This window comes from Ceratotherium simum, chromosome 34 (assembly GCF_057802395.1).
Source record: "Ceratotherium simum simum isolate JZ-2026a chromosome 34, ASM5780239v1, whole genome shotgun sequence".
Taxonomy (NCBI): domain Eukaryota; kingdom Metazoa; phylum Chordata; class Mammalia; order Perissodactyla; family Rhinocerotidae; genus Ceratotherium; species Ceratotherium simum.
The window spans coordinates 28983430-29009944 of record NC_141933.1 but is presented as its reverse complement, the minus strand read 5'-3'; the positions used below and the strand labels follow the sequence as shown (position 1 = coordinate 29009944).

General features: G+C 38.9%; 1 long non-coding RNA gene across 2 annotated transcripts in view; it reads right to left on the bottom strand.

The window, feature by feature from the left end:
- LOC147912665 (uncharacterized) overlaps nt 1-26515 on the bottom strand; it is a 99199-nt gene that overhangs the window by 62858 nt on the left and 9826 nt on the right. Inside the window, exon 3 of one of the 2 annotated variants that reach the window (XR_015549759.1) lies at nt 23235-23317. The exons of the other annotated variant lie outside the window; for it this stretch is intronic. This is a non-coding gene — a long non-coding RNA (uncharacterized LOC147912665). The remainder of the gene's footprint in view (nt 1-23234; nt 23318-26515) is intronic. 2 annotated transcript variants of the gene reach the window in all.

Genomic DNA, 26515 nt, shown 5'->3' with positions numbered 1-26515 from the left:
CCCACTTCTCTGGACCTCATCCTCTAATCACCACAACTGTGGGTAATGGAAGAAGTTCAGTTCCCTTAGGACAGGATCTTAGTTTTGGTCACCGGTGTCACCAACAGAAGAATAGTACTTGACACTCAGTAGATGCTCAATGAATATTTGTTAAATGAATGAATAAAACTCCACCATAATAATATGAAGTGCTTGGGTATGTAATATTTGCATTAGAATTTGTTTTTTGCATTTAAATGTAAGAGGATGGGACAATTTTGGAAGAATTTGTATTATTTAAGATATACTTTAAGGAATGAACATTTCTGAGGAAAGATGGAGTTTATTATATTTTCTCCTCATGTTATAAATTAGAATAACATGAGAAATTGTCAAGAACGGAGGAGAAATCAAGAGCTGCTGGTTGTGCTGCTTTTATTGTACTTTTAAACTAAAGAGATTGGAAAAATTTAATCAGCCAACTGAAGGGAAAATGCTCTGCTTTGTTTATAAATAGGGAGTAAGATACGGATTTCAACATGATGCACGCATGAGAGGGGAGATATCCAAATGGTGGCTGTGGGCTGTCAGTCGGGGTCTTTCATATTCATTAGTTAGAACCAAGAAAGGCTAAGAGAGCTTTGACATTTAAGTTTGAAAAGGGAATTTACCAACAGAAATCACTGGAAGGATGAAGAGAGAATTAGAGTAACCTAGTGAATGTCAGAGGAATGGGAAAAAAGGTAAAAGGTGTCGTTTTAAAGAAATGAACTAATTAAGTAAAAAAAGGTAAAAGGTGTCATTTTAAAGAAATGAACTAATTAAGTGTGATAAATTCCAGGGACACTGGAACAAGAACTGGACAGCAAATAATATAGGGGGCAATGGGTGTAAAGAACCGGGATTTCCTCCCTCTGCGTGTCTAGAGAAAAATTCCTAAGTTGAAAGTCACATACCCTAGTCAGCTGGATCTATCCATATCTTCTCTCGTCCCGCAATCCCCTTTCCCTTTTCCAGCTCTACCCTACCCCACAGCTAAGACCACCTCACTTTTCACTCCAGCTGCTACTTGTGTCCCCAGCAGATTCTTTATTCAGCTCCCCGGGATGGAACCAACTTTTCTATCTGCTTTTCTCTGACCTTCTTTTCTCTGACTCCAGTTTCTGGGATGGTTTTAATAGAACTCTTCTATCCCCATAATTCATTCTAATAAAACATACTCATACAAACTCAGGATTAATTCAGAAAAGGACTGTCTTGTAATAAGAATACACTTAGCCTTGTTAGTGCCCTTGTTCGTCAGCTAACTCCTGGGAGATTTTTCTCAGATTGGGTGACCTCTCCTGTGCAGGCTGCTGCAGTGGATTCTAGCACTCTCTTTATATTTTTGTGTTCCTCCGGGTATAGATCAGATTCTCTGCCTCATTATCTGAGCGTGGTTTCTGTGGTTTAGACTGTCTAACGTGTTAGTTTAAGTAGTGGAGGTCATCAATAGTTTAATCAGTCACTCCATGTCTAATTCTGCTCCTGTTACTTACATGATTTATCACACGCACAAATAATGCCTTTTCCCCTCCTGCCAAAGTCAAAATCAGGTCAAGTTAAGCGATATGAACACATGTGGAAAAAACAAAAATGTACATCTTCTTTCTTTTTCTTTTGGATTTGGAGGTTATGGTGCAGAGACAGTGTAAAAGCACATGAAGATTTATTTATATGGAATCATCTGACTCCTGCACATGAACTTTGGGGATCTGCTTCTTGTTTGCTGTGAAAATAGGCAAAATCAAACTAAAGTTACACTCAGAGTTGACTTTGAAAGAGAAACGTATAAGGACAATAACATCAACCTCACAGGGTTATTTTGGGTGTTAAATGTAAGGTATAAGGAACAAAATGATTGTTCAACAAATGACAGTAAAACAAACTGAACCATGAAGCTTGAGGGTGTTTGTAAAATGAAGAGTTCTTTGGTGAAAGAAGCAGATTCTGTAGATAGGAATCCCTGCTAAGTCAAAGCTGGGATTCAGAACTTGGGTTTCCTGCTAAATGTTGACCTTTTGGGGTATCTGTGTCTCTATTAGCATGGGTAGATAATCATGAATTTTTTTGTTTCTTATTCTGGCTTTGCTGTGGTTGTGTAGTTTATTTTTTTCTGACCAAGAGGAGATTTTTTTTTTTTTTTGGACAAGGAATTTTGCATGAGACAGAAAAGACCAGGAGGATGGAAGGATATACACTGTTCCCCTTACCTGGACCCAAGAATTATTGTTCAGTCCAAGAAGAAGGGTAGAATCACAAACTAAAGAAGTTGGTCTCAAAAAGGACTTTGTGAGAATTCAAAGAAAAACAGTGCTGGTTTAGCACCCTGGGAAGCACCAGAAGTGACCACCCCAGGCAGAGCACTGCTCTCTTAGGCAATCAGTTGGGGAGGCTGACTCAGCAGAACCCCGGCAGGAAACTGCAGTACGCAAGGAGCGCTGAAATGCCCGATGGGTACAGCAGATCTCCAGTGGAGACCCACAGGACACTGTAGTACCCAGGTGGCACAGATTCATCACAACCACATGTGCAATATCCCCGGGGGACTGTAAGAAACATTTGAGACAGAAACTTCGCAGATTCTAGCATGTCAGGTGAGAAGATGAGGTCCAGAGAGGAACCAGGGCAATTTGTGATGCCCTTCTAGCTATATGACCTCATAGAAGTCACCTCCAGTGTCAAGCACTTACTTTCTGTTACTTATTTTACCCAAAGACCATCACCTACAAGTGTCATGTTAGGCGGTCTCTATAAGAACACTTCTTTCTGATGTATCATTACAGGCACATCTACATAAACGTGCAGGTTCATGTGGAATTAACATTTTGCATGAACTCCACAATTTGAGAACTACAAGGAGCCTTAGGTAATTCAATCCTGTGATTCTCACACATATTTGGGCTGTACAACTTTTTGTTAAAAATGCTTTTCTATTCCGATTCAAGATACATTTACTGAGCATACATGCATGTGTAAATATAAACATGAATAAGATAGAGTGCTTGTCTCAGAATAGCTCCACAAATTTATAAATAGTAGGGAGCAACATAATGGGCAGAGGAGCAAGGGTGGGAAAGAACGAGGAAAAAGTGGGAAAATGGGAAAAGAAAGGTTTTGTGGGAACAAATATTTCTTGATCTGGGGCTTGAGGGATGGGGAAAATTTTCAAAGGCAGAAATTGTCAAGTAAGTTATTCTTGACACAAGAGCACTATGAGCAAAGGCAGAGGCTTAAAAACATGAGAAATTTGGGAAAATAAACTGAGGCCACAATATTACAGGCCTAAAGTCTCAGCTTATTTTAAGGACAGTGTGGTCCATTTTGGGAAGGATGTTGATAGTGAAAGCTGTGCTTTAGGGAGACTGTTCAGCATCTGAAGAGGCCCTGTCCCTGTGAGAGCAGGGGATTAGGAGAAGGGACAGTGTGACTGGAGCATCACCCAATTACTCTCTCCCTACACCCTGCAGTGACCCTGGAGGTGAGTTTACAGAAACTAGAGACATCCACGGACGTGATTTGAAAGCTTTTGTTGAGTCCGTCTCCCACTTTTCACAATTGAAGAAAATGAGGATTGGAGTTCATGAATGATTTGAGCAAGAAGATCATACAATAACCCATTCCTGGGCTTTTTGCTCCCTGGCCCTCAGCTATAGATGGTGGCTGGAAACTCCTTCAAGACATTTTCTCTTGGTTCACTTTACACCTTAATCATCTGCTTTTCCTAGAAATATTCTCAGTTTTCCATGAAATTATCAGTTCTTTAGGGAAATCAGTGTTCATAGGCAAGAACATTGGCAGACCACTGGTTGTTGCAACATCTGTACATTCTTGGCCATTATTATATTTATTGTCATTGTTATTATCTTTTGGGGGGACGGAGATTGTGTGTGTGTTTTCAGAGTCATAAAGGGTCTTGGGATTTATTTCTTTTTAAGATCTAGAGGTTAGAACTGTATAGTTAAGGAGACATTTGGATTTTTTTTTTTTTTTAGGAAGATCAGCCCTGAGCTAACATCCGTGCTAATCCTCCTCTTTTTTTGCTAAGACCGGCTCTGAGCTAACATCTATTGCCAATCCTCCTCCCTTTTTTTTCTCCCCAAAGCCCCAGTAGATAGTTGTATGTCATAGTTGCACATTCTTCTAGTTGCTGTATGCAGCCTCAGCATGGCCGGAGAAGCGGTGCGTTGGTGCGCGCCCGGGATCTGAACCCCGGCCGCCAGTAGCAGAGCACGCGCACTGCTAAGCCACGGGGCTGGCCCAGACATTTGGATTTTAACAACTCCTTTTAGAATGAAGTATGAAGTAATATCCTATTTATATCCAAGGTGAATGCCAAATTTTACTATGATGTAATATGTTGAATTCTCTTAAGAATCAGACAGGCATGCAGTTTCCTTCATGCATCTAACCCAGAGATAATCCGTGAACTGGAACTTCTATAGTCCCTGGTGATGCACCTACAGGATCTTGCCTTGACTTACGTCAGGAACGTCTGGGAGAGACTGACATAACTGGGAAGAGCCCTGATTTTGCTTGCTATTGCTTCAGCCTTGTAGGGGAGGAAAAGGTTTTTCCTTGACTTTGTTAGGGTCTCTGGCTGGGTCTAAAAATCAAATTAACAAAGATTAACAGGAGAAAAGCATACACATTTATTTAACATAAGTTTTATGCGACACAGGAGCCTTCAGAAGGAAATGAAGACCCAAAGAAACACTTAGACCTGCGTATTTTTATGTGAGGTTTGATGAAGTGTGGATAGTCGTGGAGGACTATGATAGGTTAAGGAGAATGAGATAATTGTAGTAAAATGGGAGAAACTTAGCAAGAGCTATTTGTTAGGATTCCTCTTGGTGTCTCCGCTCCTCTCCTCCCGGTATAGGTAGGGCACCTCTCACATGAGGATTTTATGACCTGTTGCAGGGAAGAATGGCCTTGTGGGGAGAAGATCAGAGTGACTTTCCGGCCAAGGTGCCATATTTTGGGGCAGTGTATCCTGAACCCCATCAGCCTCCTTTTCATTCTTCAATTCTCCTCCCTCTAATCATGTTGCCCAGATGGGACAATGACTAGAACTCCTGGGGAGTGTTCTAGTGCTTAATTGGGAGAGTAGTGGAAGTATTCTTCATTCCATGGAAATCTTAAAGCGCTTCTCTTGTTAGACACATTGAATTTAATAGTGGTTACTGTTAGGTAGGGGGAAAACAAAGGTTCCTCTCAACAGGTTCATTGTAATTAATTGCATTAGAAAAAACAGTAAGCTAGGGAGCCACCTGTTGCCTGGATAAGGAATACAAGTGGTTTTTAGACCATCTTAGTTTCCATCCCTCACTGAGATCCTAAGAGTCCACCTTGGGTATTTGGTGACCCACTGTCAGCTTTTAAATTCTCTTGCCCTTTATCTTGCTGCTCCTGTTCCCCCAACCTAGAAACCTATTTCTGAACACAGTTTCCCTCCTGGCTAGCAGACACGTTCAGACAATTAAATGAAACTTACCCTTGCAAATGTATCATCTAAGGAAGACATTTATAATTTAAAAATGGTGTTTTAGTAGTTAAGATGCTTTCAAGACCCCAAGGAATGATTTCTAAAGGGGCACTTTGGGTACTGTGGAAGATGGAGAAAGAGATTTTACAGAGGGGCCTTAATGGCATGCCTCATACCCTGCGTAGCCACCTTCCTGTCTAGAAGGGTAATTGTACAGCAGAGAATGAGACTGAACCATGATTTCTTTTTGGTGCCTCATTACATATTTTTCTCTTAGGCTGAGCCTTCAATTTTATGCAGGGCCAGGTGTTGAAGAGTGGGTTGAGTAACAAATCAACCCATTTGAGCTTTTGAAGATACTAATTTGCCTTCGGATATCTTTAGTCTGGCTGTATATATCCCCCTTCCAAAGCATTTCTTTTTTTTTTTTAAAGATTTTATTTATTTTATTTTTTTCCCCCCCAAAGCCCCAGCAGATAGTTGTATGTCATAGCTGCACATCCTTCTAGTTGCGGCATGTGGGACTCGGCCTCAGGATGGACGGAGAAGTGGTGCCTCGATGCGCACCTGGGATCCGAACCCGGACCGCCAGCATTGCAGCGCGCGCACTTAACCACCAAGCCACAGGGCCGGCCCCCAAAGCATTTCTGAACGTAAACACTATCCAAAACAACGCGTGGCATTTTCTCTAATTGCTTATGATTAAGAAAAAAGCAAAGTCAGGCCCTCCAGGCATCAACACTTTGCCATTTTCCTGGAGAAATGAATGCTGCACAGCAGTGCAGCTTGAAAATTAACGCGTGGCACAACACAGGACAGCAGTCCAGGATCGCATGTTTTTTCTGCACTGTATTTCAAAAATGTTTTACACAACAGGAAAAGGGGTGGAAAAGAGCAGATGGTTTAAGTTATAAAAGCCATTGAAAACAATGGTGCAAAGACATTTCTGTGCGGTAAAAACCTCATCAAAATTGTCAGTCACTGAGTCTGCAGCAGGAGAGAACAAAGAGCAGAAATGGAAAATAGAGCTGTTGTTATATGGGCCCTTGAAAATGACAGAAACATGGTTGAAATGGAGAAGAATGTGTCAACTGTTAGAAGTATAGTGTGGAATATCTCCCTGAGTTAACAAAAAAAGATAGTAGAGAAACACATTCATTTTGAAAAGATATGGTAACATTTTTCCAGGTCTTTCCTTAAGAAGTAATTTGTAATTTATTCTTCTCTTAATGAGTAACTTATTCTTATTGAATTTGGAGAAAAAATATTCCTGCTACTTGATGGGAAGAAGTTTATCCTATTTGGCTATCAAAACGCGAAGGCACAGAAGTTAATGCCAGAAATCAGGCTGGCAGCTGACCCAGAGCAAAATGTAACAAGAGGCTTAACGTGGATAATTAGTTTTACAACCGCTGGAATGAGGACTCCTGACTATGTTTTATGGTATAATTTCTCCAGGTTCAGCAAGTTGGCTCTTGTAATTCTAGAAATGATCTATATTGACCAACAAGTTGGTCCGCTTACCTTTGAATTGATCTGCTTTCTTTGATTCCCCAGTCACTTTAGTAAAATTCTATCTTTGGCATCTACCAAGGACCACACTCCATCTTCAGTGTGCATACTGGTTTATGGGGTACCCAATGGAGGAAGTACCCCCTGAAACTCTCTTCTCTAAAACATTATTTGTCTTCTGAATACTTTCATGGTCATAAGTAATGATCTCACTTAAACCATAGACCAGAATCTTTGACCATGTCCAGCTATATTTCAAATGATGAAAGGAAACAAAGTTGAGAGATACAAAGTTCTCGTAGTATAGTCACATAAGAAATGATAGGGATAAATGGAAACCCCATTGGCAGCAGCTGGAGAGGAGGTGTAGCTGCATTACTTAGGAGTTGTAATGGCTTCCATGCTTTTTTTCAATGTTCATATCTTTTTTTGAGTAGGGGGCTTGAGCCCCAAAAGTGAAATAAATGTGACACAAGAAATGGTATGGATTATAATCTGCTAAGTATCAAAGGATGTTGATTGAGGTGAATAAGAGGGGCCTTGGGGCAAAGTGTAAATATCGTTGAGAACTTAAAGTCCAAACAAATTAAACATAATCATTAAGTTACAAAGTGAAGAAGACAGAGGGAATATTTTAGAGATCTGAAAGAAATTGATTAAGGTAAGACTTAAAAGTTAACTTTGAATCAGGGCAAGTGTAAAGATGAAATTTTCTACAAATAGACTATCACTCTGAAATAAGGAAGTAGCCAAGCCCAGCACGGATACCACGAGACAAGAATGCACTAGGACCACTGTCCATATATAGGTGTAAGACCATTCTGGTGTGGGACACATCAGAGGATGTGGAAGAGGATCTCAGAGGAGACCAGAAGTTTTCCTTTCACCATCCTAGTCTAGAAGACTATACCTACTGCATTATATTTGTGGTATATTTATTTATAGACTAAACTGTACATTTGGTTTCATTTTATTGAGTCAGTTGGGCAGTCTTTAAAACCCCTTGCAGGCTTCAAACAGCCCCAAATTAAAGAATTCATTAAGGTACTATTATATCTAATAAAAATGTTACCTAACATTTATATCGCACTTATTTGGCATCACTTCAGGCACTCTGCAATCATCAACTCTTACTCCTCACAAAAACCCTTTTGGTGTATGATTAGCCTTATTTTAAAGATGGGAAAACTGAAGTACAAAGAATATAAGGAATTTTTCTCAGATCACATAGTTAGCAAGTAGCAGAGAAAGAATTTGAATGCAGGCAGGGGCTGCTAGATTTTACAGTCTTAACCTCTATGCTATAATGCCTCTCAGGTGTGTAGAGATCTGAAATTGATGGGCTCCATCACATGCACTCTGAGGCTCAGGGTGGACAAAATCAAACACACATTTCCTCCTTTCCCTCACTCCCCACAGAATGCTGTTCAAAATGACTCGCTGGCTGTGTGGCTGGGTGGATATTTAAATAAAGAATATGCAATTTGAGGATGGTTACTGTATTATTCATAGTCCCAGAAGAAAACAGATGCCATTCTTCAACAGGGTCAATGAGGAGAGTTTAAAAAATAAACCAGGGGCCGGCCCCGTGGCTTAGCGGTTAAGCGCGCCGGCTTCGCTACTGGCGGCCCGGGTTCGGATCCCGGGCGAGCACCGACGCACCGCTTCTCCGGCCATGCTGAGGCCATGTCCCACATACAGCAACTAGAAGGATGTGCAACTATGACATACAACTATCTACTGGGGGGCTTTGGGGGAAAAAAAGGAGGAGGATTAGGCAATGGATGTTAGCTCAGAGCCGGTCTTCCTCAGCAAACAGAGGAGGATTAGCACGGATGTTAGCTCAAGGCTGATCTTCCTCACAAAAAAAAAAAAAAAAAAAAAAAAACCAGAGCTGTTTAAGGAAATCCTAAGGATACCAACAGCTACCACACCTACCTGAAGGAGTAAGAGGAAGAAAAACAAGTAGTTACCAGGAGGAGGTAACTATATGGAGAGCTGAGACCTTCTGTAGAGGAACACACTGGGACAGAGAGGGGATCAGGAATTAACCTCCTCCTACCTTCTAATCACTTGACAATGGCTACCACTGGCCAAAGCCAACTGGATATCAAAGGGCAAAAGAGCCTGTTGGTGCAGCCATATGGGCCAGCCTACCAAGATGCAGAGCAGACTGGGGCACAGAAGGGCAGGACACGGGTCTGGAGGTGTCAATGGAAGAAACTTGATGCGTTTTGGGAGCTTGATAACTCTCTCCTGCTTGTTTTTCTTGTGCCAAAGAAATTTCTGGTGAACACAACCAGACATTCAGTTTGATGAAGTGGAACATAAAAGCTTATTCCTATTTCTTTCCTTGTTCTAATTATTTAAAATCCAAACCTCCCTTTAACATCGAGGTGAGATGCTAGCTCCTTTATGGTACTGGTTCCCTGATACCCCCAAATAAATGTGATTTTGTCCCCTACTCATCCCTTGTAACACTCTTTGAACTTCCCTTAAAGCACCCATTCTGCTTCTTTCTAGTACGGACAGATGTTTACTCATAATGCCAACCAGATTGTGAGAAAATTTCCTAATTTCTCACAGCACTAAGCACAGGTTGTGACACAATGCATAGTAATACACACCAGTTGGATTGTCCCTTTTATTCTCATTCCTCTTAAATCTTTCTTTCTCCATTTCTTATTGTTTCCTCAGTATGCTTAACTACTTTTCACAAATCTGCTGATTCTGAAAAGTGTTATGACTAGAAATAGCTGTGCTGGCACACACGTCATTATCTTCAAGCCAGGATCTTCTCTCATGATTGGTTAAGAACATTGTTCTTGAAAATGTGTTAAATGTACCAGGTGTGATAAATGACATGATTTTAGTGGCAACAGAGTAATATTTAAATTTATTTTCATATTTATCTTAATGTGTTTTAGAAAATTATAACTAGCACACACTTTTTGAGTTCAATGACATTATTACTTGAGACAAAATATTATTAAAAGTGGACAAAGAAAAATGCTTAAGTAATATTTGTACAAAAGGTTTAAAGACATTGCAAATATGTGTAGGTGTTTTAAGAAATGATTGACAAGTGGAAAAGGCCTAACCTAACTTTTGGTTCCATCCTTATTCTAACTGTGCGCTTCCTCTTCGCTGTGTCCCTCCTTCATCACCAGGACCACTCTACCTTTAGGCATCTCTTGCCCTTAGTCTCAGCTGGCTGTCAAATAACTCCCACAAAGGTGTTAAGGGCTAAGCACCATTGTCTAAAAATGTCTGTTTTTATACCTCACATCCTTGCATAAAGGATTTAGAGTGGCTTATGATAAAAAACCAAAAACTCAAGAAAGAAACAGCTAAGCTCAACCACACACACACACACACACACACACACAAACTACCATTGCTTAATCTGCCAGCTTCTTTTCATGATCCCCTCCCCTTTAAGCCCATGCTCATGGTTTTGCTGTTCCTCTTGCCAGGAATTTCCTTGTCCATCTATTAAACTTTACTTCATTTTCAGATTTCTGCTCAAATCTTGGCCAAGATTAAATTCTCCTTCCTCCATGGTGACACACTTTTCCACCTATAGCCGTTATAAAAATTAGCACAGCACATTGCAATAACCTGTGTGTTTCCCTTCCTCCCCGTGAGCTTCCTGAAAGCAAACACTATGCTCTATTCATCTTAGGAGCTTATGCACAATCTGCCACATCTTGAGGAATTAGCGATAATATCTAACTTCTATTGTGCATTTAGGATGTGTTCAGGAACTGCCCTAAGCTCTTTAGATGTATTAACTCATTTCATATTTCCTATGACCTCAAAAGCTATGTTCCATTATAATCCCCACTTTATATCTGAAGAAACAGACACTGTATGTAAACTGTCCAAGGTTGAGAAGCAATAAAATGGCACAGTTTAGATTTTTAAATCTAAGCAAACAGTAGGGTCAACTTGCATAATTCTATTTTGACCCTCAATGACTATAATGACAGAACTGTTAGCTAAAGAGTCCTTTAGGGACATTGAAAGAGGTTACTTACAGTTAAAAACTTAATACACAATAAAAATTGACCATGATACCTGAGGGGCCATGAGTGTATTTGCCAGCCAGGGAGTAAAATGCAGAGGTCTCTTTGAAGACTGGCACAGAAACTGGTCATTGCTATTCGTCTTTCAGTAGATGAGCGATAGAACAGGTTTTCTTTGAAAATTTTAACCCCTTCCCACCCCATCGCCATTTTAGGGTAATGAATTCCATCGAACATCAAAGACTTGAGAGGGCTGCAAAGGAGGTATTTAGAAGAGCTGAGAAAATTATGCCATGACATTAAAGAGCTGGGCAAGAATTTAAACACATTTTAGAAAGAGAGTGGTGAGGAGCTGTATTTTTAGGGGAAAATGAAGAATAAAGCCTATAATGAGAGTGGGGAAAGCACTTGAGCTTCAGGGGCTCTCATCCTCCTAAACTTCGGTTTTCTTAATAGATGCGAGGATATATCAGTCTGGACGTGATAGGTTATGTGCTGATAACAAACGACCCCCATATCTCAATGGCTTAACAAAATAAAAGTTTATTTCTTTCTCCCATGTCCACGGTGGGTTGAGGGTGCTCTGCTCATTATGGTCACTCAGGATTCAGATTGATAGATGCCTCATTTCAAACAGGGCAGTGAGTATGGGGAATGGAATCATACCAATTGCCCAGAAGGTGGATAGCAAGAGACATTTGGTGAACAGCACTAATTACCACTCCAGGGGATAATGACAGTATCTATTCCATAGGGGTTTTGTGTGTATTTAATGAGATCATGCTTAGAAAGTACCAGTCATTTAGCAAGTGTTAGCTATTACTGATAGCAATAAGCAGCCCTATTTTCTCACAATTTTTTTTTCTTTAAAAGGAAAAATATAATAGAACACACTACACACAGCATGTCAAATTGGAGCACAGGCAGATCACATTTAATATTTGATTGGAAGTATCATCCCAGGCCTGTTGAACACAATTATAAATTGATTCTTGGCAACTGAGGACAAAGTTTTTTAAAACACCTAAAGAATGTCATAATAAATGTACTATATTTGCTTGATTTAAAGTAATTTTTAATTTTAACATTTTAATATTTCTTATTCTGTGTTGTATTTTATAATCAACTGAATGTAAAGATGATATACCTTTTTCCATGTAAAAATTTTTGTTCCTGAAAAGCTGCTAATAAATGATGTATCTTAAAATTTTTGGTGTTCTTGAATTAAGAAAAAGAATGTGAGTTGAAAAAAATGAGTATAATATCAAAAGAAATGAAAGAGCTTTCACCACAATGCTTCTGAAATGGTAAGCTTATACAGGATTTGGACTTCAGATGTATAACTATTTGTGTTCGATCACTCTTCCCCTTCTTGTTATTATTCCAAGTTCGTTTGTGTGCTTCACAAGAAATGTGAGGCAAAGATGGTTATTTTTGCCATACTGTGAAATGTCTCCTGGTGGAATTTTTTAAAAAGGTAGCTATTGTGTTCTGATTCATTAGCTGACAGCAATACAACTTTGAGTGCAGCAAGGAAACAGCTTCCTCTCACTGGTGTGCAAAAGGGAAACAGCAGGGATTTCCATACGCAGTGTCAGTCTAGGTAAATGACATCTGTTAGGAAATTGTGTCTGTGACCAAGACATCCATTAATGGATGCAGGCGCACCTCAACTACAGAAGGCGGCTGCCTCATATAGCAGCAGGGTTCGCCAGCAACAACAGAATCAATAACAGCAGCAATTTATAAATCACATCAAATTAAAACTGCAAACTTGGTGGCTGACTTAGAAGCATTCTTTAACATCCTCTAGTCTGAGTTTTCTCATTGTTGGTTGATTGAGGAAACAGTGAAGGGGCTGTCATGTCCAAAGACAATCCAAATGCATAACAACTTGTTACGTCTGGGCAGCCTTTCATCTAGCCTGAAAGATTCCAAAGCAACTGATCCTCTCTGTAGGTTAGATGAAGGCCAAATAGCTTTACCTCATGGTGGGTTAGTGAATGGGGGGTGGGGTGGGGGGAAGGCATCACCAGGACTCTGTCTGTGACTTTCCTGCTGCCTCACTGGGAAAGAAACTTTTCTGACCATTTAGCTCTTAATTCTAGGAAAAGGAGTCTCAAATTTTGTTGCACAAAAAATTATGCTGGGGAATTTGTTAAATTTCTCAAGCCCTACCCTTGGACATTCCAATTCACAGGCACTAAAGTTGAGTCTCATGTAGATAGTAAGTGGGCCCCTCTGGAATGAACACTGCCCCCAAAACAGATTTATTGGTTCTTAAATGGGAAACCAACTGTGAAGCTTACTAAAATTAAACTTGTTTTGGCCCCACCCTTGGAAGATCACAAGACTCAGTGGGTGTAGGCAATGTGTTTAAAAAAGGTGATTCTGATGCACACTTTACAAGAATTAGTTAGAGGTTAACAATTCTTACTATAGTACCAAACTATATAATTACTTTGTGAAGGATTACTAAAGGGATGGGTTACATAATATGAACCATCATAGAACAAATCAGAAGGCCAGCTAATGTTATTAAGTATTATGTATGTATGTATTATGTATTATGAGGCCTTATTATTTATCTATTTATTGGTTGGCAGTATAGTGCCATAATTAAGACCCCTGGTTTTGGGGAACCAGATTGCCTGGGTTTGAATGCTGGCCCCATTACTTTCTAAATATGTGAAACTGAGCAGGAAACTTCTCTTTGCTTTATTTTCCTCATATATAAAATGGGTAACATAGGGTCATTGTATTAAGAGAGTTAACCAACAAAAGCAATTAGAATATACCAGTCACAGAGCAGATATTCAATAATTGTTAGCTGTAGGTATCACTGTGTGGCAGACACTTGATTGTGTCATTGAATTCTCACAATTCTATAATGTAGAAACTATTATCTCCCTCTTACAGATGAGGAAATTGAAACACAGAGATTAGGTCACCAACCCAATAGCACACAATAAATAGTACTATGGATTCCATACACTTAGCCACTACACTAAATGTAAAGCTGAAGGGAATCACGGAGTTTCTTAAACCCATCCCACATCTTGCTCTACGTCCCTCAGCGAGTTGGTGGCAGTGTGGGCAAAGGTGGACAGTAGGAGCTGACTGCATGTGGTTTTGGGGTAAGACAGAGGAGGCGCCTCTATTATCTACTCGTAGTGTGACTGTGGGCAAGTCACTTAGTATTTCTGCGACTCAGCATATAACTATACAAAAATATTAGGATGGTGATATTTGCTCTGTGAGATTTCTGTGGATTAAATAACAATGTGTGAATTTCCTAGTAGGTACTCAACACTTGTTGATGGACTGCTAACCCTGCCTGGCAGGATTAGAAAAAAACTATGTACATAGTTCAATGCTAGGTGAAGTATAGAATATAAAAATAAAAGATGACTAATGCTTATTGATAAAACATATTATAGACGTAGTTCCTGCTTTAAACTCATCGTTTTGCATTGATAAGCACAGGGGTAGACACCTGGCACCTCCAATACTTCACATGAAATCATGTGCCCACAGTGGACAACAGGGTCAGTGCCTGGCAACTGACAACCGGAGCCAATCGGATCACCTCCCCCAGAATCCGGAGTCAGATTCCACATATGGATTTTGAGGAGATATTGATTATAAAATTCCGGTCAGCCACATATACAGAAACACAGGTAAATCAAATCTACAGATAAAAGAAAAATGAGGTGAACAGACAGAAGCAGGTTGACACATTTGGGAGTAGAGACAGACAATTTTAAAATATCTGGTTAGGTTACTGATGGCTTGCTGTTTGCTCTTCCTCCTGTCTTGAGACCTGGTTGATTATCTTTTACTTGGATTGTCTGAGTTTGTAGAATGTCTTTCGATAAATTTCATTTTATGCTTAAACTAGTTTGAAGTGAGTTTCTGTATTTTGACGCAAAATAACCTTATGAAGATACTAAGGGAGGAAGAAGAGGAGGAAACTAATACCTGTGAAGCACTTCATTTAACCCTAAAACAACCATGAAATATAGGCATTATAATCCACATTTTAGTGGCGAGGAAATTGGGATTGAGAACATATAACTTGCTTAAGATCAAACTTCCATCTGTGATAGAGACATAAGTCTTTGTGGCACCACATCCCATTTTCAGCACCACCTTACTACACAGGAAAAATCATTATACCACAGTAATTATGAGGCACTAAGATGAATAACTCCAGGTCATTTTGGGGAGCTGAGAGTGGGCAAAGCTCAGCGTATGTAGTAATGGTATAATAAGGATCTTATTAGACAATAAAGAGAATTTTATGAGGTTTCTAATTAAAGAAAAAGTCTAAAAATAAAATCATTTAACAAGTATATAAGGACAATTTAAAGATCTAGAATGAAAAGTTCTTTGTCTCCATGTCGTTCCCACCCAAGTTCTCTGTTTCCCTTTGTTTTCCTGTTGAGGAATATGAAAACCTGAAAATTTAACCAAGTATTTTGGCAAGTTAAAAGTCCCTTTCTTCTTCTTTTTCTCTTTTCAAATGATAAATAACTACAATGCACTATCTAGTTTTTGTTTTGTTGTGTGTGTGTGGGATTTTTTTTTTTAATTCAGAAGACATGTCTTTAAAACAAGCTGTTTAGCACTCAGGAAATGTGGGTGGATTCAAAATATTTACTATCATGTAACAGTTATGAACACTTTCCTGTGAGAACATATTGCTCATCCTCTGGAATAGAGCTTTAAAGAGAATGCACAGCACACTGCTAGGGTGCTAGCATGATCAGGAGACAGCATCAGATCAGAAGTGAAACAGTCTAGTCTAAATCTTCATTCTACTACTAAATAACCGTGAACTTAGACAAAAGCTGAACCTCAGATTCTTTATCTGTATAATACAGAAGAAACTCAGCTAGTAATTGTTCTTACTTCACAGGAAGTATGATGGTTTATTAGATAATTCAGATAAAGGAGTTGTTATGCAATGCACACTATATGATGTAATGGTTAAGCACGCAGGGCTTATAGCCAGAATGACTGGATTCAAATCTTAGCCCTGCTACTTACTAAAACGTGAGACCTTGAGCAAGCTATGTACTTTGCATAGGTAACCCTGACTTCATTAAATGCAGGTCTTAATACTTATATTACAGTGTTGTTTTGAGGATTAAATGATTCCACTCATGCAGAGCACTTAAAATAATGACTGAGACATAGTAAGTATTCAATAGATATAGGTTATTTTTATTAAAACAATGTATTTGCAACCTCCATTGCAAATGGAGTTAGATCTGGTGCCACACTGGAGTCTACAGATCTGATTACCTCTATGTGACACAGTGATTCACTGAGCTGGAGTGGGGGAGTGAAGATGGGGAAGGACTTGAAAGGATAAAGGCTGTGGTCAGAACTAAGAGAACATGTGTAGGTCAGTCCTTGGAAATGGAAAGCAACAGGTAGAGAAAGAAGATCTTTGAGTAGGAGATGCCTTGCATAATAAAGGCTGTCATTGATGTTAAACTTCTGCAAGAGTAAGTGGGGTTTCTAGGGTTGGTATTCTTCAGAAAATCACAGAGAATGACCACTGCCCTGATGCTCTGCTGCCATTCTAGAACATAAAGAATAAAGCCTTAAGTGAGCAGATGGATCAACCAATCTCTACATATCATTATTTCTAACTACCTTAAAAGCAAAAAGAAAAATATTGAATGTGAAATATGGCCAAATCATAGAAAATTACTCAATTTGTATATTTTTAAAGTAGGTTAAATTTCCAAAACATGGGAAAATGGTCTCACCTTCTAAGAGGTGGTAGGAAGTAGATAGTTGAGGAGATTCAGGGAAATAAAAACAAAATACAACAAATAACTGGGAAAAATGCAATTTTTCATCATGAGGTGGAACAATAGAGTAGGAAAAACAAATTGAAGCAGGATAGGTTCCAATTCTGGGTAACCTTAGGTAAATTATCTTAGCTTTCTGATCTGTGGTTTCTTCATCTATAAAATGTGGATTTAAATATATATAAATGTATTCAGAGAGTAGAGATATGATTAAATGAATTAATACGCATAAAGTACTGAGCCCACTGCCTGAAACATAGTAGGTCTTAAATACATTGGTTTCTTTTATCCCTCTCAAGTGCTTTAGACACAATGTTAAATGAAGGCAAAGAAAAATCCCATTAACCGGAAGAGGGAAAACACGAGGCTCTCTCTGGTCTCAGGAGTCTATCTTATGACTTGCCCCAGGAAGCAGCTATGCAAGCGTGCATGGCTGATGTCAGAGTAAGAGGCGGTGGCATCTGAGGAGCCTGGCTGTGATACGTTTGCCATCTTGGATTGCCACGGTTTCTGTCAGCTCTGGCGTGGCAGCTAAAAGAAGCCTTTTCTCCTCACCCGTGCTCTTTATAACACATTTGCTGTGGAAAAATTCTCCTCCGTTTCCACCATTGGGCTGAAGGTTTATTTGCCTTAACTCATTACTCACATTTCCATAATGTCGGATAATGGCAAACCACATAAAAACATTTTGATGTACAGCCATATATGTATGGTAATCTCGTTGACTGACATTTGCACAGTAGCATTGAACTGCTGTTGATAAAAAATACGTGGTATTAAATTTTATTCATTCAGGCAGAAGAATTAGAAATGGGGAAAGAAAAAGCCCTATTCAGTTATTTCCATTCCAATCACTGCTTGCTATGAGTGCTGCTGAGTGTTGCACATGTTTAAAATGGATACACAAAACACAGGAATTTTGTATTTATTTCAGATAATTGTACAAAATGTATTTGTAAAAATGCCAAGAGAGACGGTAGGGTATATCTTGATACACTGAGGTAGGACAATATAATGACGAGAATGGTTACCAGGCAGCACATCTGCTTATCCTCATACATGAATGGCAGATACATAACTGTCATCACTTTTCATTGCAGTACCTATGGCAGCATCACTAATTCACCAAGACATGTTTTTAGACTGAATCCAGAGGTAGCTGGAGCAGAAAAATGCCATCTTAACACAGTGCCCAGGCAGTCCCTACCAAATGTTGGCAAAGTTAAACTTCTTTGCTATATCTGACCCACAAAGTTAGAGGATGTGGAGGAATGCAGGAGCCTTCAAGGCTGGCTGAGGTCAGACAGCAACAGGGCTACACTCATAATTTCCTCAGTGTCAATATAGTAGACATTTAAAATCCAGCAAACTAATATCCATATCTCCTCATTTTGTTATATTGTGATCAATTTTCCAGCAGTTTAACAACTTTATTGAGTGCTATAATATTATATATGTCAGTCAAACACCTGCCATGTCAACCCCTCCTTCAAAACCTCCAAATTAAGTTTATTTCTGCATTAAATTATTCACGGCAATAGTTTCCTGTTTGGGATGCCATACCAAACCTCTCAAGTCACTGAGATCTTAATGTGTTGGTACATCTATGTAAATTTGTACCAGAGAAAATATTGTGTGTTTAAATGAACTCCCATAATTAATTACTACATTAGATCACGCTCTGAAGTCTGGGAAGAGTTAAACATGTACATATGGGTAGGAGTTTGGAGGGAGGAGTTGGTAAGAGAGAAACAGAGATTGGTTACAACACTTGAGCAAATTAAATCATTTTAGTCTTTGCTCCCAACACTTTGCAAATATATTTCTCTAGACAAAGGCAAAACAAGGCTTTTAGGGCCTCAATCTTATACAATTTGGTGGTCACCTCTAAGAAAAAGAACAGAAAATTACAAATTCACAAGTAAATATAGAGTCTTGGAAGGGGCCCATGTAAGTAAAGAGATCTGAATCTTAAGCATCAACTTCAGGGTAAATCTGTCTCTGATTCTAGCAAACTAGAAATGAAAATAACTTGCATATTATTGTGTAATAGAATGAGAGGTGGGACCTTTATAGTTGTCCTGGGGTTTGGCTACTGCCCCCACCATTGAGTAAATTATTGAGAGTGCTCTTACATTTTAACAAGAGGGGCTACAAACATCTCTGTTGGGCTAACTGAAGAGGAGACCAAATTCACCATATAGAAAACATCCATCTTCCTCATATATGAGTAAGACAGAGGAGTATTCCAAAGAGACTTCCTTGAAGAGAATACATAAGAGACGGGTTTTGTGCATCTCCCTCCCCTTCCAATTAGTGGAGGTCTGTGTTTTCCCTTGTCTCAGGGCAAGTAATTAGGGCCAAATGAAAAACACTCATAGAGATAAGATCATCTACAACAGGGGAGACTAGCAACCCACACCATGGCCGAGCTGTAGAATTTACTAAGACCGCTTCTACTAGAGCTAAGTGCAAGAAAATTCTTGAGGGCACACATAAGAATGCTTCCTCCTTGCCTGAAAAAGACTAAAGGAACTAAAGCTAGCTGACACATCTGGCGATGGCAGAGGAAGTAGAGAAAGCAGCCGTGCAAATGGTCTGACCTTTGAGATTTTGGTGGGACAAGAGTGTTTGTGAGTATGTGTGTGTTCCTCCTACAGACTCAGTAGATGAGACTCATATTGAAAGGACTCTGGGTGTTGAGGTGAGGGTAACACGGGGGAAGAGTCTGGGAGTTTGAATGGGGTCAGCCATACAGTGCATCACTCATGTCGGAATGGTGCAGAGTGAAGGCTCCTGTGAATAGTCTCCAAGAGTGCTCCAATGCACATCCATGAAGAGCCAACATTTGGATACCAGACTGAGCAATCATCAGAGGACTATAACTGGTATTAACTCAGTAAAAAGACTTTGCTCATTTCCTACTCATCCCTTTCTCTCCTCTCTCTTACCAAACTAAGTCTGTTGAGTGGAGCGAGACCATTCTAAAATCCTTCTTTCCATTTGCTGGTTCCCAAACATATGGTCAATCTTGAACTAGAGTGGGCAGAAACGTTTGAATAGTGTGAGAGGTTAGTTTTGATTCAGATTATACTAGACTTTTTAATCCTGAAAAATGATACTCTTCTAATACCCAGAAGTTATCAGGAAAGCAATCTAGCTGTCAAAGACATCCAGGGAGAGGGAATGGAGATCTCACACAGCATATTTGAAGGCCTTGATGGTAGAAAAACAAAATTGGTTTTTGACGGTATCCTACAAAGTTCATTGTGTGTTTACTAAACCCATTAGACATCCTTATTTACTTTTATAAAACGTTTTGCCACATAGCATTCAATTGTGTCCAGTTTTCTTCTCCAGTGGAGCTATGTTCTGTTGTTATGCTGAAAACTCAATATATAAATATAGCCATACAAGAGCTACTATTAATTTTTAGAGTGTTTTATTCACTATGTGAAGCAAATCCTCTAAAAAGCCCTCCATCAAGGAATTGAAGAAGTACCCTTATTCTCTAGTACATTAAGAAATGAATAAATTTGCTGACGAAATTTTATTCCTTTCTCTCACCTTGCCTGGTGCAGTTTGCCATTTTCACTGGAATTATCTTGCTGTGAGCACCCAAATATTACAAACATTCCATAGGGCAGTCTTATTATGCACAGAATGTTGTGCAGAAAGTGGTTTTATTAACAACAAAAAAAATCTGATTCATGACAAAGATTCCAAAAAAATATCATTTACTACTCTTTATCACTCTTGTATGTGAATGGGACTATAGAAAGGTGGCCTTTTAATAGTTGATATCTCTGATTCTTCATTCGTTCAAGGAAATCCAGTTATTCACAATTTTGGTTTTCAACATTCTTTAATATTCCATTTTTTAAAATGTAAATAGCAAAATGGAATTTATTTTAGTAATAATCATTATCTTTCAATGTCATGAATTTTATGTGCATTTAAATATTCAAAGGAGAGATATTTTATCACCACCATTAAAAAAACACATAAAATTTTACCTTATGAGGCATTAGCATGATCATGAAGATGATGCTGACCCACCCACAGTACTTTGATACTTTTATAGACCCTTTATTGGTTAAAGTTTCACTCATGTATATTATCTCACTTTATGAGTGGCACTGATGACAACTTGATATATAGAAGTGGTAGTTGGTCTTTGATACCTTTTATAAGTTTGAGATTTGATATTCAGAGAGGTTAGATAAATTTCTAAAAGTACCTAAGTTAGAACTAGAAAAGGGTAGAGCATTTCTAACACTAAATCTCATGAGCTCCTAAAAGTGAATCCCATGCTCACTCCATTTCACCATCACAAATATACCTGCCCTCGAGGAACTTGCTCTAAACAAGGAATACTAAGCAAGAACACATTTTACTCAAGACCAGGTACTAACTAAAGGTTATTGAGATTTGTATGAAGAGAATATCTAGATAACTGTTGGTGATCCTTGGTAGTAGGATCAGGAAAAGTTTTGTAGCATTTAAAATAAGCCTTGAAGGATATGTTAATTTTTAAAAGTGGAGGATCAACTAGTAATATCTTCCTGCCACAGAACAGGGAGGTGAAGGCTAAGCAACCCTGTTTTCTTAAGCTGAGGATAAAAAATTAGAGTTGTGGATTGCTTAAGCAGCTAGAATCTGCATGACATATGTTGAAAAAGATTGCTGTACAGAGGGAATACTTCAGAAGTCTATGTGGTCATTCATTGTGGATCGCTGGCCAAGAGATGGGCCATACGTGCGTATGTGCAAAGGTGAGATTCTCTGAGGCCCAGCAGAGCTCCCCTGCTGTGAGGCTGAAAGCAGAAGCTGTGCAGTGCTGGGATACAGGTGTTGGGGAAGAGGGAAAATCCCCCTCTGCCCTTTCCCTTAAGGTTCTTATGGCTGGCCAAATAACTAAAGGACAGGTCAGTAGCAGAAAATAATACCAAGTTTAATAACATGTATACATGGGAGAAATCAGGGAAACTGAGTTTCTCAAGACATGGTAGTGATTTTTCACCTTAAATAGATTTAGATAAAGACAAAGGAGGATGTTGGAAGTGGGGAGAGTCAGTTATGGGAGATTACGAGAAAAGCATAGTAAACAAGAGTAAGGTTATTATGCAGATTTAAGGCCTCACCTTCCACACTGATAAGTTTCTAGAGATGAGGTCACCCCCACTCTTCCCAGTACAGAGAGGGAGATACCTTCACAAATGGAGATTTCCCTTATACATGTAAATGTTTGTCTGGCAAATCTTTTCAGGGCCACCTAGAGAATGTGGCCGGGGAGAGACAGAATTTTTGATAAGAGGGGCTTGGTGCCTTTCCTATTGTAACATCTATTTTACATTAGATTACAGCCATCATATGATAGTGGCTCCTTCCTGGAACAGGTCTTCTATGTTAAATTCTTTAGGCACTTTGGGGGAGATCAAACGTCCGTCAGAGAAAATAATTAAGGTAAAGAGACATATTTCAGGGTGGCCAATTTTGGTCTCCCACACATGAAATTGTGTAGTTCTGAGAGACATTACCATTTGGGCCCAAACATAATGGAAAGACCCCACTGAGCACCTTGGGCATACAATGTGGGTCCTAGAAAGGTCACACCTTAGTATTGAGGATCCCTTCGCACAGTAAGGAACTTCTATAATGCCAAGTTCTAAACAGCAATAGATCTGCCCTAATAAAGAATATATACAAGCCTGGCAGGACCAACAAGACCTGCCAGCAATTTAACTGCCCACCAAAAGAGTCAAAATACTTTTAAAAAGGCAGCATAAGTTATGCTCCCTTCAATATATGGCACAATGTGAAACATAAAATTTTTAAAAATTAGCGTATAACCGACAAAGTAGGAAAATGTAACCTATTGCCAGTTTAAAAAAAAGGTTATAAACATACAAAAAAAGGTATGTAAATTAGCATTTAAAGACTTTAAAGCAGTTATTATTAATATGTTTAAAAACTTAAAGGAAAAGTTATTGGTCATAAAGAGTGAACAGATGGCAAATTTCAGAATAGTAATAGAAGCTATATAAAGAATCCAATAGAAATTCTAGAATTGAAAAATACAATATTTGAAAAAAAATTACAGGATGGACTTATTAGAACCAGAGTCAGGAAAAGAAAGCGACATTAAACTTGAGACAGATTCAATAGAAATTATTCAATCTGAAGAATACTGGGAAAAATGTTGGAAAAACGAACAAACCAAAAAAACCAAACATTAACTCACTGACCTGTAGTTAATCTCAAAAAATGTAACCTAGTGTAGTTTAAGTCCCAGAGAAGAGGAGAGAGGGAATGGTCAATGAAAATATTTGAAAATATAATAGCTGAACATCAACTTACCAAGCCTTGTTGATTTCTAATCCCAAGAAGGATAAATACAAAGAAAATCATGCCATAGCACACCATACTTAAGCTGCTGAAAACTGAAAATAAAGAGAAAAATCTTAAAAGCAGGAAGAAGAAAAGAAACATTAGATTAGAAGAACAATATTATGAAGGATTGCTGACTTTTCACTGGAAACAAGGGAGGCAGAAGAAAATGGACCAACATCTTTAAAAGGCTGAATGTAAACCAACCGTCAACCTAAAATTCTATAAGCAATGAAAAAACTCCTACAAATAGGAGAAAGATAATGACATATTTTAGCTGAGAAACATATTTCATAAATGACAGCTGAGAAAAACTGTCACTAGCACACCTGCATTTCATGAAATGAGGAAGTTTTGAGATTGAAGAGAAATGACAGGAGATAGAAACAGATCTTCCAGAAGGAATGAAGAACACAGGAAATGGTAAATATGTGGACAAATATAAAATGCATTTTTTCTTTTCATTTTTCTAAAGACAAGTATTTAAAGCAAAGTATAACATTATATTGTAGTATTTATTTCATAAGCAGATGTAAAATATTTGAAAACAATAACACCAAGGATAGGGGATAAATGGAATTTCACTATTCTAACATTTTAGTTGCAATTGTACAATATTGAATCTAGGCAAACTTTGTAAGTTAAGATGTATATCATCATCCCTAGGAAAACTACTGAAAAATAATACAAAGAAATACAGGGGCTGCCCTGGTGGCATAGCAGTTAAGTTCCCACGCTCCGCTTCAGCGGCCTGGAATTCGCAGGTTTGCATCCTGGGCTCAGACCTACGCACCGCTTATCAAAGCAATGCTGTGGCAGCATCCCATATAAAGTAAAGGAGGATGGGCACGGATGTTAGCCCAGGGCCAGTCTTCCTCAGCAAAAAAGAGGAGGATTGGCAACAGATGTTAGCTCGGGGCTAATTATCCTCAAAAAAACAAAAACAAAAACAACAAAACAAAACAAAACAAAAAGAAATACAGCTAAAAAGTCTATAAAGAAGATCAAATAATAAAACCTATTTAATTAACTCCAGAGAGGTCAGGAGCCAGCCCTAGTGGTCTAGTGGTTGAGATTCACTGCTCTCACCACCATGGCCCGACTTTGTTTCCCCGGTGAGGGAACCACATCACCTGTCTGTTGGTTTTCAGATCATGGTGTCTGTGTGTTGCTGTGGTGCTGAAAGCTATGCCAATGGTATTCCAATTATAGCAGGCTCACCCATGGTGGACAGGCTTCAGGGGAGCTTCCAGACTAAGACAGACTAGGAAGAAGGACCTGGCCACTCATTTCGAAAACAAAAAATGGCCATGAAAACTCCTATGAATAGCACTGGAACATTGTCTGAGATAGTGCTAGAAGGTGAGAGGGTGGTGCAAAAAGATTGGGCAGGGTTCTGCTCTGCTGTACACAGCATCACTAGGAGTCAGGATTGACTCAATGGCACTAACAACAACAATAAAAGAAATCAGGAGGTCCGGCCCTGTGGCTTATTGGTTAAGTGCACGCGCTACGCTGCTGGCGGCCTGGGTTCAGATCCTGGGCGCGCACAGATGCACCGCCTCTCCGGCCATACTGAGGCCGCGTCCCACATACAGCAACTAGAAGGATGTGCAACTATGACATACAACTATCTACTGGGGCTTTGGGGAGAAAAAGGAGGAGGATTGGCAATGGATGTTAGCTCAGAGCCGGTCTTCCTCAGCAAAAAGAGGAGGATTAGCATGGATGTTAGCTCAGGGCTGATCTTCCTCACAAAAAAAAAAAAAAAAGAAATCAGGAAAGGAGAAACAGAAAACCAAAACCAGATAGTACTACTATAGAACATACTGCATATAGCTGAATTAAAACAAACTATATAAATAACATAAAATGTAAATGGACTAAACATTCTAATTAAAATGCAGAAATGGTCAGACTGGATAAAAAAGCAAGACACCTATTTTGTGGTCTCAAGATTCAGCACTTTATATACAAAGGTACAACTAGGTTGAATGTAAAAGGATGGAACTACATACTGAGAAAACACTAAGCATAATAAATTTGGTATGGTTATATTAATATCAGATAAAGTTGACTTAAAGAGTTTAACAAAAGATAAATAGGAACCTTTCAGAATCATAAAATACTGAATTTTTCAGGAAGATATGTAAATCTAAATGTCTATGAATCTAATAACTACAAGATACATTAAGAAAACACAGACAGAACTAGACAGGAAAATAGACAAATGCATATTTATAGCTGCAGATTTTAACACCTGTTTTTAGTAATGAATGGAGAACCTAACAAAAATATTAATAGTGATATTAATAGAGAAGATATGGTGATATATAGTGATACAGAAGAATTGAACGTGCAATCACATAACTCGATTACAAGTTATTTATACATTGAGCCTAACAAATGTTAAATGAGTGCTCTTTTCAAGTGTACATACAATAAACACCAGGATGGAGTATATGCTGGGCCATGAATCAAAATATAGTCCAAAGTTATCTAGTCTGTCTGTATATTTCTATGAACATCACATTTGTCTACCATATAAATATATCAGGTCAATCACACTAAATGCACTAAATGAGGAAAAAGTGGCAAGTGTGCTAGAGGTCTTGGTAAAACATGTACAATCCTTAGGACAGAAGATAAACTCTACGAAGATTCAAGTATTTACTACATCAGTGAATTTTTCTATGGGCTCAGTAGTATGGGGCATGCTAGGACATCTCCAAAGTAAAGGGGTACCTTTCACCTGCCTGCAGAGTAGGGACTAACTTCACAAGTAAGCAACATGACCTGGCCAGCTCACATCACCTAGTTTCTTTCATCGGTCACCTCAGTCCTGGCACAAGGGCTACATGAAAGGAGTAGCCATGACAGCAGGAATGGATGCTATACATAGGCCCAAGAGCATGGGCTCCAAGGCTAGGTTAGCTATTGCTGCTGTCAAATGTCCAACTGCCATCAACAGAAATCTAAGCTGAGTTCTCAATATGGCACCATCCTTTAAAGGTGGTCGTTTGATTGCTTCAGAAAAACAGTGATTGGAATCAACACATATTATGGGATTGGGTTTCTCTTTTCTCCTTACAGGGTTTTACCTACTACCATTTACTGAGGATTTACAGTTTGATTTACGTACAAGATTACACATAAAATTACATTAGACTAATGGACCTACTTTGGATCAGGAGTCTGGGAGTGGCTTAGCTGGAGAGTTACGCCAGCTAATATACTCAACATGTCAGCTG